This window comes from Lissotriton helveticus, chromosome 7 (assembly GCF_964261635.1).
Source record: "Lissotriton helveticus chromosome 7, aLisHel1.1, whole genome shotgun sequence".
NCBI classification, from domain to species: domain Eukaryota; kingdom Metazoa; phylum Chordata; class Amphibia; order Caudata; family Salamandridae; genus Lissotriton; species Lissotriton helveticus.
Window position 1 is genome coordinate 1312318755 of NC_136068.1, and position 16827 is coordinate 1312335581.

Here is a 16827-nt window from a genome sequence, read left to right on the forward strand (position 1 = left end):
AGAGCCCACCTTGGGTGTTTCAGACGTGGGTCCCTTGCTTGTTGTGCCACAGGATCCAAGCTAAACGTCACTGACAAAACCTAATAAGGCAAACATTGGTCTGGGTTTGTGTTCCCCTTTGGAGGGGGCCTCACCTGGCAGTTCAGTTCGGTGTGTGTGGGCCCCATAAGGAGCAGGATCAGTATTGATTTGCATATGGTGGGCCTCTGTCTAGGGTGGCACAGTAGGTGAAAAATGATGGGTTAGAATCTTACCCGAGTGATTGCCAGTGGTTAAACTATTTGCAAGCATTCCACCCATCACCTTGTGTGTGTTTTACGTAATTGAGTAGATCATTGGTTTTATTCTGCCTAATGAAAAAGGAAAGACTAAAATTGCTCTTTAACAAAGTCACATAAACGAAAGTTTAAAACTGCTGGTCTTTCCCTCAACTTTACAAAGAGCAGGTGAAGTATGTCTCTGAAGTGCCTCGCAAACTATGTGAGAACAAGTAGAAGGAGAAAAATCAGCTTCACACAGCAGTTTGAGTTTTTGGCCTTAACACACAACGCACCATACCATACTAGTGGACTTGCCCATGGACGTTAGAAGTTCCCAACAACCTTGAGGGCCAGCATCCTTACGTCCTCTGCATCAATGTCAGATAATGTTCTGGACTGAACACTTTACACATGGGACTTGTCACAGGGAGAGTGTCCTCAGTGTTGATGTTGTACATGAATCTCTTTGTCATACTTGAGATCAGTGAAAACAAACCTGAAAATTGCCTCAAGCGGCCTGCATTATTTTGCCATGTATGTGTCAGATCAGGAGAAAGCTGAACAGCCTTCCTGAGCTTTACTTTGAATTTACTTATTTCAGAGTTCATTGTCCTTCTCTATTTTACCAGTTACTAGGATTGCAGCCATCTCTACACAATGGTGGTTTAGCTTAAGCCTGTTCACAATATACATCTTAGAGTTTTCACAGCGAGTTCCCTGGTCAATTAAGTAATTAATTTCATCGATGTTCTTTACAAAAGTAAATATTTCAATGTACGTATCCCTAGAACCTATACAGGTTGCCTTATCTGGACTTCTCCTCTTTTGTGTAGCCCGTCTAGTTATACCATTTCTGCAGTAGCTTCTACCTCACCCAAACATTGCTCTTCCCCCTATGCCATAGCTGGTTCATCACACACTTTGGCCATTCTTCCACATTATCTGAACACTACCCTCTTTCACCAACATAGCAGGCCACAGACTGGGTGGCTTACAAAGTTCAAATGGGCTACAGCCCTCACCTCTCTGTGACACTGATATGCAAAAAAATAAGCATGGAAGGTGGATGTCTCACTTCCTCTTTATTTATTGCTCCAAACCCCCAATCATGCTGTTTATAGTTACTTTAAATCTCTCAATCTGCCTGTTGTTTTGAAGCAAAACTTGTAAATTACACTAATGTCCTCCTACATGGCCTTCATGTAGCGTAGAAACCACCTCGCCATAGAATACAGCTTGCGATGCCAATCAGGGCATTGGCTACCATTTGGATAGTAAGGCTCCTCAACTGCCTTATGGTTGTCTTAATAAGTGGACCACTCTATTCAAAGAATTTGTAAAGGGATAAAGGGAAAAACTATATCTGCCTCTACCCTCTCAAAAGATACTCTTACTCATTCACACTGAGATTGTCTTCACCCTCTAGACCTACCACTCATTTAGCAAGTAGGACAGGAGCTCACTTTCTATGCACATTCTAAGTCATTACAATAAGAGAAAAACACCTCTCCATAGTTTTTAATCCTGGGGTGTGCAGACAAAGGAAACATGTGGGCTAGTTTCATCAGAATGTTCTGATGTGCTGAGGTAACTAATAGTTTATATGACTCATTGTAGCGTAGCCCACTCTTGTAAACAACTTTGGAGCAACGTAACTCCTGTCCATGGTCCAGAGGCACATGGGACTCTTTCAAGGTTTCAGCTTTGTTGACAGTGGCCTCTTAGGTGCTGCAGCACATGGGCCCTCCCACTTCTTCTCTACGTCACCTGGTGAACAAATGTAACCAAGCAGGTCTGTAGTCTTCGGTTTTGAAGTAGGAATTGCAGGTTAAAATCATCAACCTGTGGTTCAATGTAAAAGATCCAATTCATGAATGAGTCATTATGTGTACGCGCTTGGAGCTTTGGCCATACCTTTGATCAGTCACTATGCAAGCATTGCTTCTCTGCCCGTAATATGTTTATTTTCCACGTACTAATAAATAGGTTGCCACATATATATTAAACACAATTGGGGTAATAGTAGAATACTGGATTAATATGCAGATAAGTGGCTGAAAAGCTGATTGAAACTGAGGTATAGATATTTACTGGGGCTGGCAGTGCAGAACTACATGAGCCGTTTTACACATGGTGACCAGATTCTGTCAGGACCGGATGCTTCAGCTTATGCATTCTCTTCTCTGCTTTATTAACCATAGCAGCCATTAAACACAACAATAGAGACAGGGGACAGTAAGTACTCATAATGCTCAGAGAAAAAACTACAAGTTCCATGAAACTTGCAACATTCACCAGTCACTGTGCTGATGGCCAGATAAACAGTTGGATAATCATGTAATTGTCTGTTTGCTGCTCAGCGGCCATGGTAAGTATTATTGCCATTTTCTATTGAATATTCCCAGGGACATTCTAGGATTTCTGGGGCCCTGGACAGAATTGGAGGCCCCTGTAAGATGTAACATCGCAGAAAAGACATCACTGAAAGTGACTTCAACTGACTATTCTTTTTCTGGCATTGTTGAAGCTGCTTTGGAAGAAGCTGCTCAATCAAACTGGATCAAAAGCTAGGCCTAGGTCTCTCAAAAACCGATATGATTACGCCAATGTTCACTAATTGTTTCCATATTAGTGCATGATTAACATCCCAAGACCGATTGTCTCAAACCTACATAGTGGGACTTCAAGTGACCCTCCAGCCTTCCCTTCACACAAGTTCAGGATAAGGCCTTTGGTTTTCAGCAGGCATGGAGGGATCAACCCAAAGGAATCTATGCTAGATCAGGAGAGTGACCTGCAAGTATTGCAACACAGATTTCAAACGTATAGATCAGGAGACTGCACAAATGTCATTCATGGGTGGGGTAGCTAATATATTGACAGGCGGAGGCACCAGAGGCTGGCCCACACCTGCACACTGAGCGCCTAAACACAGCAATTACTCTCAGCAAAGAGCTGAACTAACTTAAAGATGTACAGGAGAGATGGCTAAACAGGGACAAGAATCTGCGGCGATGGGAAAAAGACTGCCAACATCTACACTGAGAGACAGTCACTAAAGAGACAAGTAGTATGATAAAGCAACAAAACACGAGGGACTTACTGTAGTACACTCTGAGCAGTTTATACCTACAAGGAAAGGAAATGTAGAGTAGGTAGGTTTGGGGTGCTTGACTTTCAAAGTAAAGTTAAAGTAAACAAATAGATTTAGTTTAAGAAATTTGAAGTCAAATATCCCTAAAATCTGAGAAGACACTTGCCAGCTTAAACAAGGACCAGAAATGTACCACTTGCTCATATTTAGCTTAGGAAGTAATAATCAAATTGCATCTGTCCTACGCTAAATTGATTGGGATATTGGTTAAAGAGATAATTGAATGTGAGACCACTTCCATCATCTACGAGTCACTCGAGTCACCCCCCTCTCGGCTACCTAACAAAACACTTTTGCCCTACCAGGCTCCAGTGCAAGATTTGCCTCTCTGAATCGACTCGTTAGGCTCAATGATTTGCAGATCATGTACTTTATGGAATTCCCTCATCACCTCTCCTCGTCAGCACTCAGTGCAGCCTTTTTATCCTATATACTCCCCCTTCTTCTCCTCACCTCCCTCAATAGGCCAATATTAACTGTGCCCATGAAAAGCAGCAGTTTTCCCAGGCCTCACTTTTACTCCCCGAGGTTTTGGAGTATTTGCTGTAGGGGGAGGAGGTGCACATTATACTGTGCTTGCCAAGGCTGGCCCATTGCCATTCTCCACATAATGAGCCTGCTGGCTTTGTGAGCACGGTCAGACTGACACTGTGGACAGCAGCCCTAGTGCTGCAGCAGCTTTTTTCCGTTGTGCTCCAAAGACCAAGCCAGACCAATCAAGGAGCCCAGTTTATCCACAGTAATAAAAACAATTGTCCCACCAGCTGGCCCTGGCCAGAGGCCAGTCTGTCAAATGTAGGTTTTCCACCTTTCCTATCTAAGCCTAGACCCCTTCCCTGGACCTCACAGCACGTAAGTCTTGCAGGGTGGCCTACTGCCCGTTATCAGTTTGCAGGACACTTTGCACAAGCAGAGACATCAACAGAGGTCTGTTGGATATTAGAGGACTCTTAGTTGTAGATCACATTTTTATAACCACCTTCTCCAATCAGTCTGTTTTAAAAGACATGGCGAGGCTGGCTGGATATGGTGCTTATAGATATGATTAATGTGACATACTGTATTTGAGGTCCAATACTTTTATCACCTCCTGCAGTAAGCTTTGGCTACTCTCTATTAGCACCTTTGGCGAGACAAGTTTCCAAAAGAAATAGCTCTTATCCAAATGAAATAAAATAGCCTTAAGTTCTGAAAAGGCAATGTTAAACAACTGCATCCTCAGCAGATGCTGCCAATCAATCCTGCATTGCCCCTGACCCATAGTAAAGGTTTCACAATCTACTTCTGCCTTTTTCCTATTAAATAAAAATATTGTGGAATTTTTGAGACAAAAGGCAGCAAAGAGATGCCAGAAGATGCTGAGAAGTTTTTTAGCCTTCTGAAGGTTTTTTGAGCAGAGGAATGACCACAGTTTTTATTGATTTTTACAATGGTAGGAACTAATATGAGGCAAGCGAGATATTGCAAAGGAAGGTCAGGGCAGGAACTACGATCACTTGATCTCCAGTCAGCACATGGGCAGGAAAGGTTCCCACTGGCAGAAAAATCTAATCTAATAGAATTGTCAAGAGAAGTAATATAGTACAAAGAGAGCAGTTTGGAATTCCAGACACATTGAGGATGGTTCAAGATCACAACCCCTTGTGAAGGATGACACAGGAATCTAAAAACAGAAACAATCTTTTTCAATATTTTTACATAGAAAATAGAGAGATAAGTAATTGCAAATTTTGGCAGACGGCTCAACGCACTTATCATCAGACACCGGTTCAAATACATTTTTACCTCTCCTCTTACTTATTTGTTGATTCTGCCCATTCACATCCACCTCTTCCCTCTATGTTGTACATTTCAACTCATCTGTCGCACAGCCTTTTACCTACCTTTGATGATTCAGCACTTCTTATATCCTCTTCAACCCTTCATTATTTCCTCTCATTTCTCCCCAAGCATCTTACCATCTCTCTCTCTGATTCTGCCACTCTTACAACTGTCCTTCCTTTCTAGATTGGGCCTCTCATCTTGACCTCTCACTGTCTCTTGCTGGGTCTGCCCCTCTTGCATTCATGTCTCCCTTTCCTGTCCTACTCTTCATCTCTTAACTCTCCACCCAGCCTTTTATTTTCTCTGCTGGTTATGCCATCTTAAATCTACCTATCCCTTTTCCTTCTCCCCTGTCCTTTTATCCTCTCTCACTGGTTCTGCCCATTACATAGACTTCTCCCTTCCTCCTTCTCACTTTTATCTTTCCTTTTCTTGGTGATTCTACTTCTCTTACATCGACGTCTAATACGCTGATTAACTCTTCATCTCTCACCAAGCTGTTAACATTGTCTTGCTCTTTCCTAAGATCCTCCTCTTCCCTTCTTTCTCACTCTCCCCGCCAACTCTTACTATCTCTTGAATGTTCTGTCCTCTTCCATCCAAATCTCACCATGGTCTCACTCTTTCCACTGTGCTTGTGATCCCATGCTAGTTCTGCCTCTCTCTTATATCCAGGATGTACGTTGTACAGACAGGTCTAATCAGTGTAGGTGCTTGGTACTATGCGGAGAGGGTATAGAAAACGTTAAAGAAAAGGTGTGGTTGGAACATATTGTTCCAGGGGGACCTTCCTTATTTGGAAGTGTTGCCCTCACACACCCTTGACACCCACAATCATGCTTCATCATTGGGCATTTTGCTCCTTGTGGGGCTGGCACTGCAATGCCCCACGGGCCCCGTGAGAGGGTTCTTTGTCAGAGATCTTTTCTTGTCGCAGCCGTGACGGTGCATGCGGGTGTGTGGGGTATAATGTGTAAGGTGGAGAATGTGATCTTAAAATTACCTAAAGGAGATCACATTTTATTCAGAGACCCTTCGGTAAGGTTAAAAAACTAAGATGCGGTAGTGTGCTCAAGGTTATGTTATGCAACTACTCAGTGAGTATGTTGTGGTGAACTATCGCAGTTTCACTATTCAGGTCGACATGTTTCACGCTATGTTGGTCCAATACTGGATCCCTTGTGTTTCTTCAGGACCAAAAGATATGTTCCCTACTCCTGATTTAGGGTGGGTATCTAGAGTCTTATTATAGTCAATCCCTGGAATTGATACCGTAGATCCTAGGTATCTGTCATGCTCACCCCAGTACGAATTCATAAACCAACCTGGAGGAAAGAAGAAAGATTTAAGGAAAGGACTTGAAATATCCAAACAATCAATGTTTTATTGTGGACAGCATATATGATGCACGTATGGTCTCTGCATATCATCGTATCTCCTTTAGGTAATTTTATGATCACATTCTCCACCTTACACATTATACCTCGCACACCCGCGTGCACCGTCATGGCCTATACAAAAAAAGATCTCCGACAAAGAGCCCTCTCGCGGGGTCCGTGGGGCATTGCAGCGCCTGCCCCACGATGAGCAAAACGCCCAATGATGAAGCATGACTCCCACAAGGGTGTGTGAGGGCAACACTTCCAAAGAAGAAAGATCCCCCTGGAATCATATATTCCAACCATACCTTTTCTTTAACGTTTTCTATACCCTCTCTACATAGGAACAAGTACCAACACTGATTAGACATGTCAATTATAGTGAGGAGCATGGGTACTGGACCTTAATCTGGCTCCAAGTCCCCATTTTTTTGATTAATGATTGTTGTATAGACAGGTCATTCACTTGATGTAATAGACTATAATTTTGATCCATGTGTAATAAGAATCTAGCCCACATACAAGATACACATGTACCCTGATGTCCCCCTTAGTTCACCAATATCATTATCATCAGGGCTAGGGCAGAAATGTTTCTCAATTTATGTTTAAAAAGTATTACTTTTAAAAAATACTTCTCAATGGAGTGATGTAATATGATGTACTAAGGTGTAATGCTTCTGTGAGTTAAAGAAATATGCTTTCTGAAATTATAATGACCCCATATCATATTCTAAAATGTTGTTTATTGCATGATTTACGTGCCAAATATTTTTCAGGCTTGGCTTGTGCATGAGCTGTTGGAGACATTCAACCATTGGTTATGCTCTGGCTTTGCTCTCCCTGTTAATTTGTTGGCTTGCCCACCTCTACATATGGGGTCCGCTCCTCCGCCGGAGGGTCCGCTCCTCCGGCAGAGTTTGCAGAATTTTGCCCAGCAGAGTGCAGAGTTTTGGAAAAACTCTGCCAAGTGCCGCATGGTGGAGTTATTTTCTTGCACGCGGCTCACCAACGTTAAGCAATGCAGCACCCCTAATGTTGAGGTGGGCAAGCCAACAAATTAACCAGCTTAATCTACCTGAACCCACACATAAGAATTATGCTATACTTGAGGATATTTTAACAAAATTACAACATGAGATCAAACAAAGGAAAGCTAGGAAATTAAAACGTGATGAAATAGATTACAACAATGGAAGAATTTTCACATTTGCTAAACGTTGTGAACATCTAGTCAAAAAAGATTTGAGCTCAGAGAGGAGTGGGAGCCCCTCTTTAGCCAGTCCACCCCATCAAGTAATCTTTCCAGTAGCGAAAGCATGGATCTAGAAGAGGGCACTTCACATCAGGTCGGATTAAAGTGGACTTTACATCATTTACTGGTGGATTGACTATTTACTTTTCTTGCTACTTGAGTGCACAGATCAGTTTGCTGTTTGTCCCTTCCCTCTGAGGGACATATTAGAGTTGTTTGGTTACCCACCCTTTTTCGTTTGACCACCACTTATAGATATTCTTGGGTCCTTCTTTCCCCATATGTAGTGCAGAACGCCTTTTGTTTTTCTGACCTGGTTACCAAAGTGTATGTAAGCAAGTTAACAGAGAGCGCAATGCCAGAGCTTAGTCAAGGTTCGACTGGCTCTAAAAGCCCATGTACAATCCAACATTGAGTTGGCCAGCGTAAGTGAAAAAATCAAGCGCAAGACCTCCTCCCAGCGAGATTTCTCAACGTAGGTGGTCACAGCAGGTCACTACCGTTCACGCTGAGAAAGCTGCTGCTCGAGTAGAAAATCTACTCAAGGTGCAGAAAGAAGCTGTGCCCTCTGGAACGCCAGGTGGTGCTGTTCGCGCTGATTTTACTATGCAGAACAAACTCCTTGCACTAAAAATCAGCACAACGTACTAAAACTCTGCCGCTCGTTGAACTTTTCAGAATCTCGCCGAGATTTTAGGTAGTTCAGCAGAATTCCATGGAGTGAAAAACCCTTTGTTCTGCCCATGCATACTCTACATGCTATACATTTCACCTCCTTTCTCGCTGAGGGAGTATATTTACAAAATATTTACTATCCTAGACTTGAAGCAAAGAGAAATGTGTCAATTCTAACATAGGTTTTCTACTAAAAGGCTACCCTTCCACTACACAGCGCTATCAGACTAACTTTTAAGCTTTTCCTACTTTGTATGTTTGCTGTACAGTGCAGCACAAATGCAAAATCTGTAACAATTGGAGAAATAAATGCATTTCTCCTCAATAATGCCAGTGGTAAATGGGTGTTTAGTAGATAGGGTTTTGCATAAAAAAACACAGGTTTTTGCATGGGGACGCACATTTATCACCCATGGAAATCCACGTTAATGGCACTGCTTTGCGTTACTTTCAGGCAATTTTCCAGCGCAATTAAGTTTTGTGCTGGTAGGAAATTTTGAATAAACATTTTGCGCCAGTTTGTGTCACTTTTGAAACTTTTGTGCAAAATGTTAGTATATATACACCCCCAGACTTTCCCTTCTCTCACATCCGCCGTTCTCCTGTTCTGTGCTCTCCCGCTAGCCCTTCCCACCTCCCAGCACTTCTTATGGAGGCCACAGCGTGACTTCTGTGAGTAGCCCCGACCTCTTGGGTCGGCGTGCTGCTCCCCACGCTGCTGCCAACCAATCACTGGGATAGGGGACTGCCATAGTCCAGTTGTTTTGTACTGCCTGTATTTTGCTATTGTTCATTTGTATTTGCTCCCACCATTCTCTCAGTCTGTGCCCTCTCGCCTCCTGCTAGCCCTTCCCACCTCCCAGGACTTCTTATGGAGGCCACAGAGTGGTTTCTGGGAGTAGCTGCAACTGCTTGGGTCTGCGTGACGCTCCCCCGCTGCTGCTGACCAATCACTGGTATCTGTGACTGCCATAGTCCATTTGCTTTGTACTGCCTGTATTTGGCTGCTGTTCATTGGTGTTTGATCCCGCTGTTCTCCCTCTCTGTGCTCTCCCCCACTGCTAGCCCCACCCACCTCCCAGGACGTCTTATGGAGGCGCAGCATGGATGTTTCAGCAGCGCACCAAAGGCAAGCCCATCTGTGTCCATATGCGCCTAGAGTACGCCGAGCACGAGGGACCCTGTTATTTCCACACACCGCATCTACACGGCCGCAGACCTCTGAGCCTGGATCCTGGGCGCATCAACAACAACAACAACAACTGCTGCTGCACCTCTCCACACACCATCAGAGGACCATTCTCCTGCCAGCATTGCCACATTACCTGTAAAACCAATGCAACCAACAATGCCAGAGACACCGCAAACATGACTGCGCCCACCAAGCTGACCGGGAGCGTCACAGCACAACTGTAGTGCATTCTACTCACACGGAGATTGCTCGGTAAACAGGCAACAGAGATCGGAGACTTGATCTCATCTCTCACCCTAGATGTCATCTTCCTCACAGAGACCTGGCTGAACCCCACCTCTGCGCCGGACATCGGCATTGCAACCTCACAAAGGCTACAAGATAACACACACAGTACCGAACCGACAAACATGGAGGTGGAATTGCCATCATCTACATGGACACCATCCGCTGCACAACCTCCTCAGATGACCAACCCCGATAATGGAGCATCTCAACTTCCAACTTCACTCAGATGGAAAAAGCACCATCAGAGGCACCCTCGCCTACAGACCACCAGGACCACTCCCCAGCTTCTGCAACACCATCCCTGATCTCATCGACTCCGAGCACGACATCTTCCTTGGGGATCTTCACTTCCACCTTGATGACCCCAATGACACCAACACAACCAACCTCCAGGAAAGCATGAGCAACATCGGTCTCAAGCAACTTGTCACCGACTCTACCCATATCTCAGGACACACACTCTTTTTCACCTTCAGCAACAGAGTCAAGTACAACCACGTCTCACAGCTCACCTGGACCGACCACTACAGCGTCCACTTCACCATCTCAGGGTCTACCGACACCATGTCCCTGAACTTTACGCACATTGGAAATATATATCAGAAGACCAGTGGAACAACGCTATCAACTCCCACCTCCCAGGCACAACATCCAACCCAGAACAGGCTGCAAAGAACTTCTCCTAGTGGATCACAGAATGCTCCTACACAATCGCCCCTGCCAACCCAGCCAAATCCACAGGACCTGCCAGAAGAGCCATCGGGTGTACAAAAGAGCTGAATTCCACAAAATGCGACTGCCCATAATTAGAAAGAAAGTGGTGCGCCAGCAAAGATACAGAAGACCATACCACCTTCAAGGCAGTGCTCAACCAGTACCATCGCCTCCTGAAATAAACAAAGAAGAACTCCCTAGCAGACCTCTTAGAAGCCAGCACAAATAACAGCAAGGAGCTCTTCTCCATCGTGAAAGACTTCTCCTACCCCGCAGCTGCCGAGAAAGACATCACCCCCTCCCACAAACGGTGTGACACGCTGGCAGACTTCTTCCAATACTAGATCACAGGTATCTACGAAACCTTTGAACCCCAACCCTCTGCTGCTAACAGCATCAGCCTGCTCACACCCACAAACACAACCCCGCACGCCTGCTCACCCATTGGGATTCACTCACAAATCAAGCCAGTCTTGCTGCGGTATTCTGAGCCACTTGCAGTCCGCTAAGCACGTCTTCATTAGCAGATATCAGAAGGCCGTTACAGTAATCCAGCCTACTGACTAGAAGGGCCTGGACAAGGGTTTTTCTATGGACGTCTGGCAGGAATGGAAACACACGTCTCAGAAGTCCGATTGTCCGAAAGCAAGAACCAGTCACCTGGTTCGCATGTTCCTTCAATAGCAGTCCCTGATCCATTCGTACGCCCAGGTTCTTCACTGTCTGTTTGGGGATGGGAACGGGTCCCAAGTCCAAAGGCCACCAGTCCGGTGACCACAGGAGGGGGGCCTCTCCAAAGAGCATGACCTCGGTCTTGCCCACATTGCATTGTAGGCAATTGGAGGCCATCCAGCTGGATACCGCTCTCATACCCTCAGCAAAAGAGTGTTTAATTGCTGGAGTGAGGGTGTGGAATGGAAACAAGAGCTGAGTGTCATCAGCGTACGACACTGGCGTAAATCCATATGTTCTCACAATGTCAGCTAGGGGGGCCACATACACATTGAATAATATTGGGCTTACTGAAAAATAGAAGTGCAGGTACTCTGTGCCAGAGTACCTGGTTGTGTCTGAGACGTGCTGGTACTCTCCAATTACAAGTATTACTTGTCTCTTTAAAAGTATTCCTTCTCTCTCTTGAGAAGTGCAGGTATAGTCTCCCTCTCAAAATAAAAAAGTGGCGATACTCAGTACGGCCCATTTAAAGCAACATTTAAAGTGGGCCCCAATTTACTGAGAATTTGTCTCCCCCTTATTTTGCCACCATTCCGCACCTACCATAGATGCCATTTGTGTCCTATCAAGAGTTTTTCCCCTGAAACCACCTCTGCCTTCAGCCTGTTCCTGGCCAGCCTCCTACGGGAGTCTGTCTTACTTGATCATCCTACACCCTGCTCTTCCAGGACTGGCGTGCTCTTGAAGGTGGCGCCTTCTCACGTCCCTATAGTTTCATCATAACCCTTTACTTTCTTCTGTTTCTGTCTGCTTCAGTCGATGCTCTTCCAGATTGCTAAATTAATATTTGATTTACGGACGCCTTACACTTTCTCAAGGGCTGCAACAGTCCTTGATATCTGAGATCCTCTGCAGGGGAAATATATTTACTATCCTTAATCGCATTATTACATGTTGAGAGCTAGGAGTAGGTTTTTTAGTGAAGTCAGGAAAAATGGCGCTCAGACCAGTTAGCGTAGAGTCTACTATGATCAACTAAGGTACGATCCTACCAGGTCGGGGGAGTTCACCCAATAACCCCCGGAAATGTGTGAGTCAAGGGACCCACACTGGAAAATTAGGCACGGTCCCGGGCACATGTGGTGTGGGTGTAAAAATGGTATGACAATGGTATGAGAGTCTTGTTTGGATCACAATTGAAACGGTCGACACCGGTCTACAGTTGAAAAGTTATTTTAAGGAAGCAACGACTGAATTGAAACAAATAACCAGCCGACACGTGTTTCGTCACCAGGAGTTATCCTGTGACTCTTCAGGGCTGTCAGTCGAATGTAAGGATTGGACAGAAGGTCCCACAGAGCCAGTGATAATTCCAACCCGGCCAGCGGTTTGTGGTGGTCTGGATGGCAGATGAGCTCTCTCATCTGCATACACGTACTCGGTGTCAGCACACGCCCGCGGCCTACTACCCTGCGCCGGCATCGTTTATCCACACGTGGCACTACTAGCGTGCCTACCACGCACCCGGGTGCCTCTGAACCCCACCTCATCATGTGCCATCCAGTCCACCACAAACCCCTGGCCCGACATCGCGCTCAACCCAGCAGCCGCATACCCTGCCCCCGGATTTATTCCAGCCCGGACTGGCCGATCTACTCAGCCACAGCTCGCTGCAATTTGAATAATTCCGCCGGACCCGGCACAACCTCCTCCAAGGATTCATCTCTGGTACATAACCCGCCGCGATCTGAACATATCGGCCCGTTCCCGCCACTATTTTATGGGAGCGACCAAGTCAGCTACCTCGCTGAACCTTACACTACAGAGGGGCATCCACTCCCAATTGACATCTCCCAAGCTCTCTCGAACAGCATCGTTCATTCACCGCAACCCCGTCCTGAAGACGATCCCAACTAAAGTGGATCGAAACGTTCGTCGACAACACACAGCGCAATCATTGGCGCAACTTCCTGCAATGGCTTACTTGAATTATCAATTGTAAATCATATGTTACCTGACTAACTTACATATTTTAGCCATTGCTTTTCATTACACTGTATATTATTCCACTCACTTCACCTGCGCCGTTTTTTGCTGTGCACCATTGTCACTTGCGTCGCCATCTTGTGTCACCAATACATACTGAGCACCAAGTGCAATTTGGGTTGTGTCTTGATTTATGTCTATACAGTGCTGCCATAACTGTATACCCTGTTTATTATTTAAATATATGATGCTACATGCACTTTCTAAAAACTAAATTGAGTCTCCTTCTTCATTGCTAGTAATGCTTTTGGCATACATACTTAACTGTCTGTCCATTAATACCTCGTGGGATATTGTTTGTTCATTGTATCCTTCCACCCTGATCCCACCCTGGTTTAAGGGTCATACTCCTGTTGTTCCTTACAGGACTGTGCCTAGCATTATTACTTGTACCGGTATTATATTCGTATGTGTGTTTTTCGACCATAACTGGTCTTGTTTATGCCTGCGTCTATGTCGTCTCTGTTGAGAGGCAAGCGCTGGAATGCAATTTGGCTGGTCGCCGGATTACAGGCTGCTATGGCAGAAGCAAGCACCACCCTATGAATCAGTAAGGATGTGAGTATTATCAGGCTTAAATTGATTCAGCCAGATTGCCAGATATCTGACCATCATCATGTCTCAAGGGAATTCGACAATCATTCAAAATGACTTGTTGGTGGCTAACGTCTCAGACTCCGTCTCAAACCGCTTGGCTATTGATCAGATTCTACAAAGCTATGTGCAGAAATCTAAACTCTGCCACTTTAGGTCCTGTGGCCCAACAATTAAAAACCTTTTTGGCAGGACTTCTGGAATATCTATTGCTCTGCCTTCTGGGAATTCAGAAGTAGCCCCTAAAAGAGGGTAAAAAATCCAGGGCAAAGCAGGACGCTTTAAAAAATTTAAAGCACGCATAACGGGATTCCTTGGTGTATGACCCAGGTGAGGGGGGATGAAGAAGACATAGCAGGGGATGTAACCTCTCTTCTTGCTGATATGATTGAGGCGGTGTCGATTCCACCGTCTCTGCAGATTAGAATTTCCGCTCCTTACTTCCAGTGCCCCAAAAAAAGGGCATGATGACCGATACTTTGAAGTGGTTCCGTCTGAATCTGTTCCACAAATTTTGCATGGCACGTTTGACTACAAAGATATGGCTCAGCCTTGCTCTTCAGAGTGAACTCCGCCATGACACTTTACCTACAAAGCAGAGTATGTAAGCCCCCTTCCCAAAGAAGTAGCAGCAGACTTTGGGCAGAGTTCCCTCAGCCTTCCCTGAAGGGAAGGTATCCTTGACACCAGATATTGACCCGACATTGGCTACCTTTTTACGGACATTTGTGAAAGACCTAAAAAAAAGGTATTGTAAGATCACGGGGAGCTTGCCAAGATACGTTTTTAAATCTATCTGACCCTCTCGCTGACATGTTGTATCTAGCATTTGCTGCATAGGACAAAAATACTCCTATCGACCCAGATATCCTGGCAGGTTAGGCTCAACATGCTATTTGCTTCCTGGGCAGTGCAAATTGTGCCTTTTCTTCAGAATGTTACCACTGCATCCTTCTACAACTGAATCACAAACTAAGTGATCTGATGATCAACTAAGCAGGCCCAGCAATAGACGGTCCTTTGTTTATCAAACCCTTTATTAAGGAGATAGTACGATTTGTAAACACTTTTATGTCTTGAGACAAAGCCCAATCTGCTTTAAAGAAAGCCTACCAGTCGGACCTTTTCTCAATGAATGGCAAAGTCAAGGGGCACTTTGCCTATCAGGCTCAATCTTACAGAGGCAATTCTTGACACTGATCCACTTGGAATGATAACCAGAGGGTAACCCCCTTTTTCCCTTCAAGCGCCAAGAGCTATAGAGTCTGCTTCCAGTGTGGAAGCTTACGCATCTCGGCTGCAAAAACATCTTGTTAAGGTGAATTATTCCCCTTTTTCACATCCTGAGCAGAAAGAAGGGGGGAATGTTATGTTATTATAACTTAATATAGTACGACGACTCACACCCGTAGGTGTATCTCAGCGCTTCGCTAACACTGGGCTCTGCAACTGACTAAAATAACCAAGGGCCACATGTATCAAAAAAACATTTTGCGATTACCAAATAGCGATTTTTCATGTTTAAATCTTTTTATTGATATCATTTGATTTAAGCTTCAAACAGTGCTGCTGGTGATGAGCTAAATGGATCATACATGTACAACAAGGCACACAACAGGAAACCCCAACACAGCTCCCTCTCCACCCTCCCGGGGCCCACCCTAACCCAGTCCCTACCTCAACCAATAGCGATTTGTACGGAATCACCAAATGCTATGTATGTAATGATTCGCCAAAGATTTAGCAATTCCTTTATATTACCAAACAGTTATTTGGTAAATAGGTAATCGCTATTAGGTAATACTACGCCATTCAATCCTACGGGCTGAAAGGCCTATAGATGCAGATGGTTTTGCATTAGCTAATTTGCGATTACCTAATTGGTAATCGCAAATTATGTAATACAATGCCAAGGGTGCCCAGGGGCCTAAGGCCCACCTGAAGCACGCCCAAAAAAATAATGTGCACATGTAAAGCGCATAGGGGCATGTGTGAGCTACATGGTAATGTGAAATGGCATTTTTGTGCATTTTTAAAAATTTGCACATGGTTACCATCGACTGAAGTCGATGGTAATAACGTTTTCCTAAAAGCACAGTTTTCATTTAGAAAATGTTTAGTACATGTCCTAAGTTAATCGCAAATTGCGATTCCCTATTTGTAGTCGCAATTGTAGGTAATTAATATTTTTGCGATTACCTAAAATTGTGACTGCAAAGCCTTTCATACATCTTAAAAGGCTATTGCTATCACAAACGTCCCAAATTACCGATTTGCACCGTTTGCGAATGCAAAATTGCTTGATGCATGTGGTCCAAAGTCTTCAAGAGTTTTTTACACCTCGCAAAGTTTGGACAAGTGCGGATGTAGTACACAAGTTGATGCCAGGCAGAAGGGGCAGTGAAGGAAAATAATCTTCTGCTAAATCCAGAAGAACGAATGCGGGGGACAGTCACCAAGTGTTTGTCCCTAGATCTGAGATTTCTAGCAGGACAATAATGACTCAGTTTCTTTTTTAGGTAAGTGGGGCCTGTACAAATCTGTCTCTCTGTATAGTGTACTTAAAAGAAGTACAATGTGCAGAGAGTCCAGTGGGTCCCCAATTGGTTTACACATGCTAAAGTAGATAATACTAACACTCTATTTTGTGGTAGTGTGGGCTAGCAGTTCGGCTTATCAGAGGCTAGTGCAAATAATTGGTTTTACTCACAGAGGCATTAAATGAATAAATCTGAGGGTAAATTAGAAAAATAACACTTATTTTTATAAAT

The 16827-nt window shown here is 44.6% G+C and overlaps 1 protein-coding gene across 4 annotated transcripts in view; it reads left to right on the top strand.

Annotated features, from left to right (window-relative positions):
- The window catches only part of METTL23 (methyltransferase 23, arginine), a 142584-nt gene that overhangs the window by 90671 nt on the left and 35086 nt on the right, over positions 1–16827 (top strand). The gene's annotated exons all lie outside the window — the stretch shown is intronic.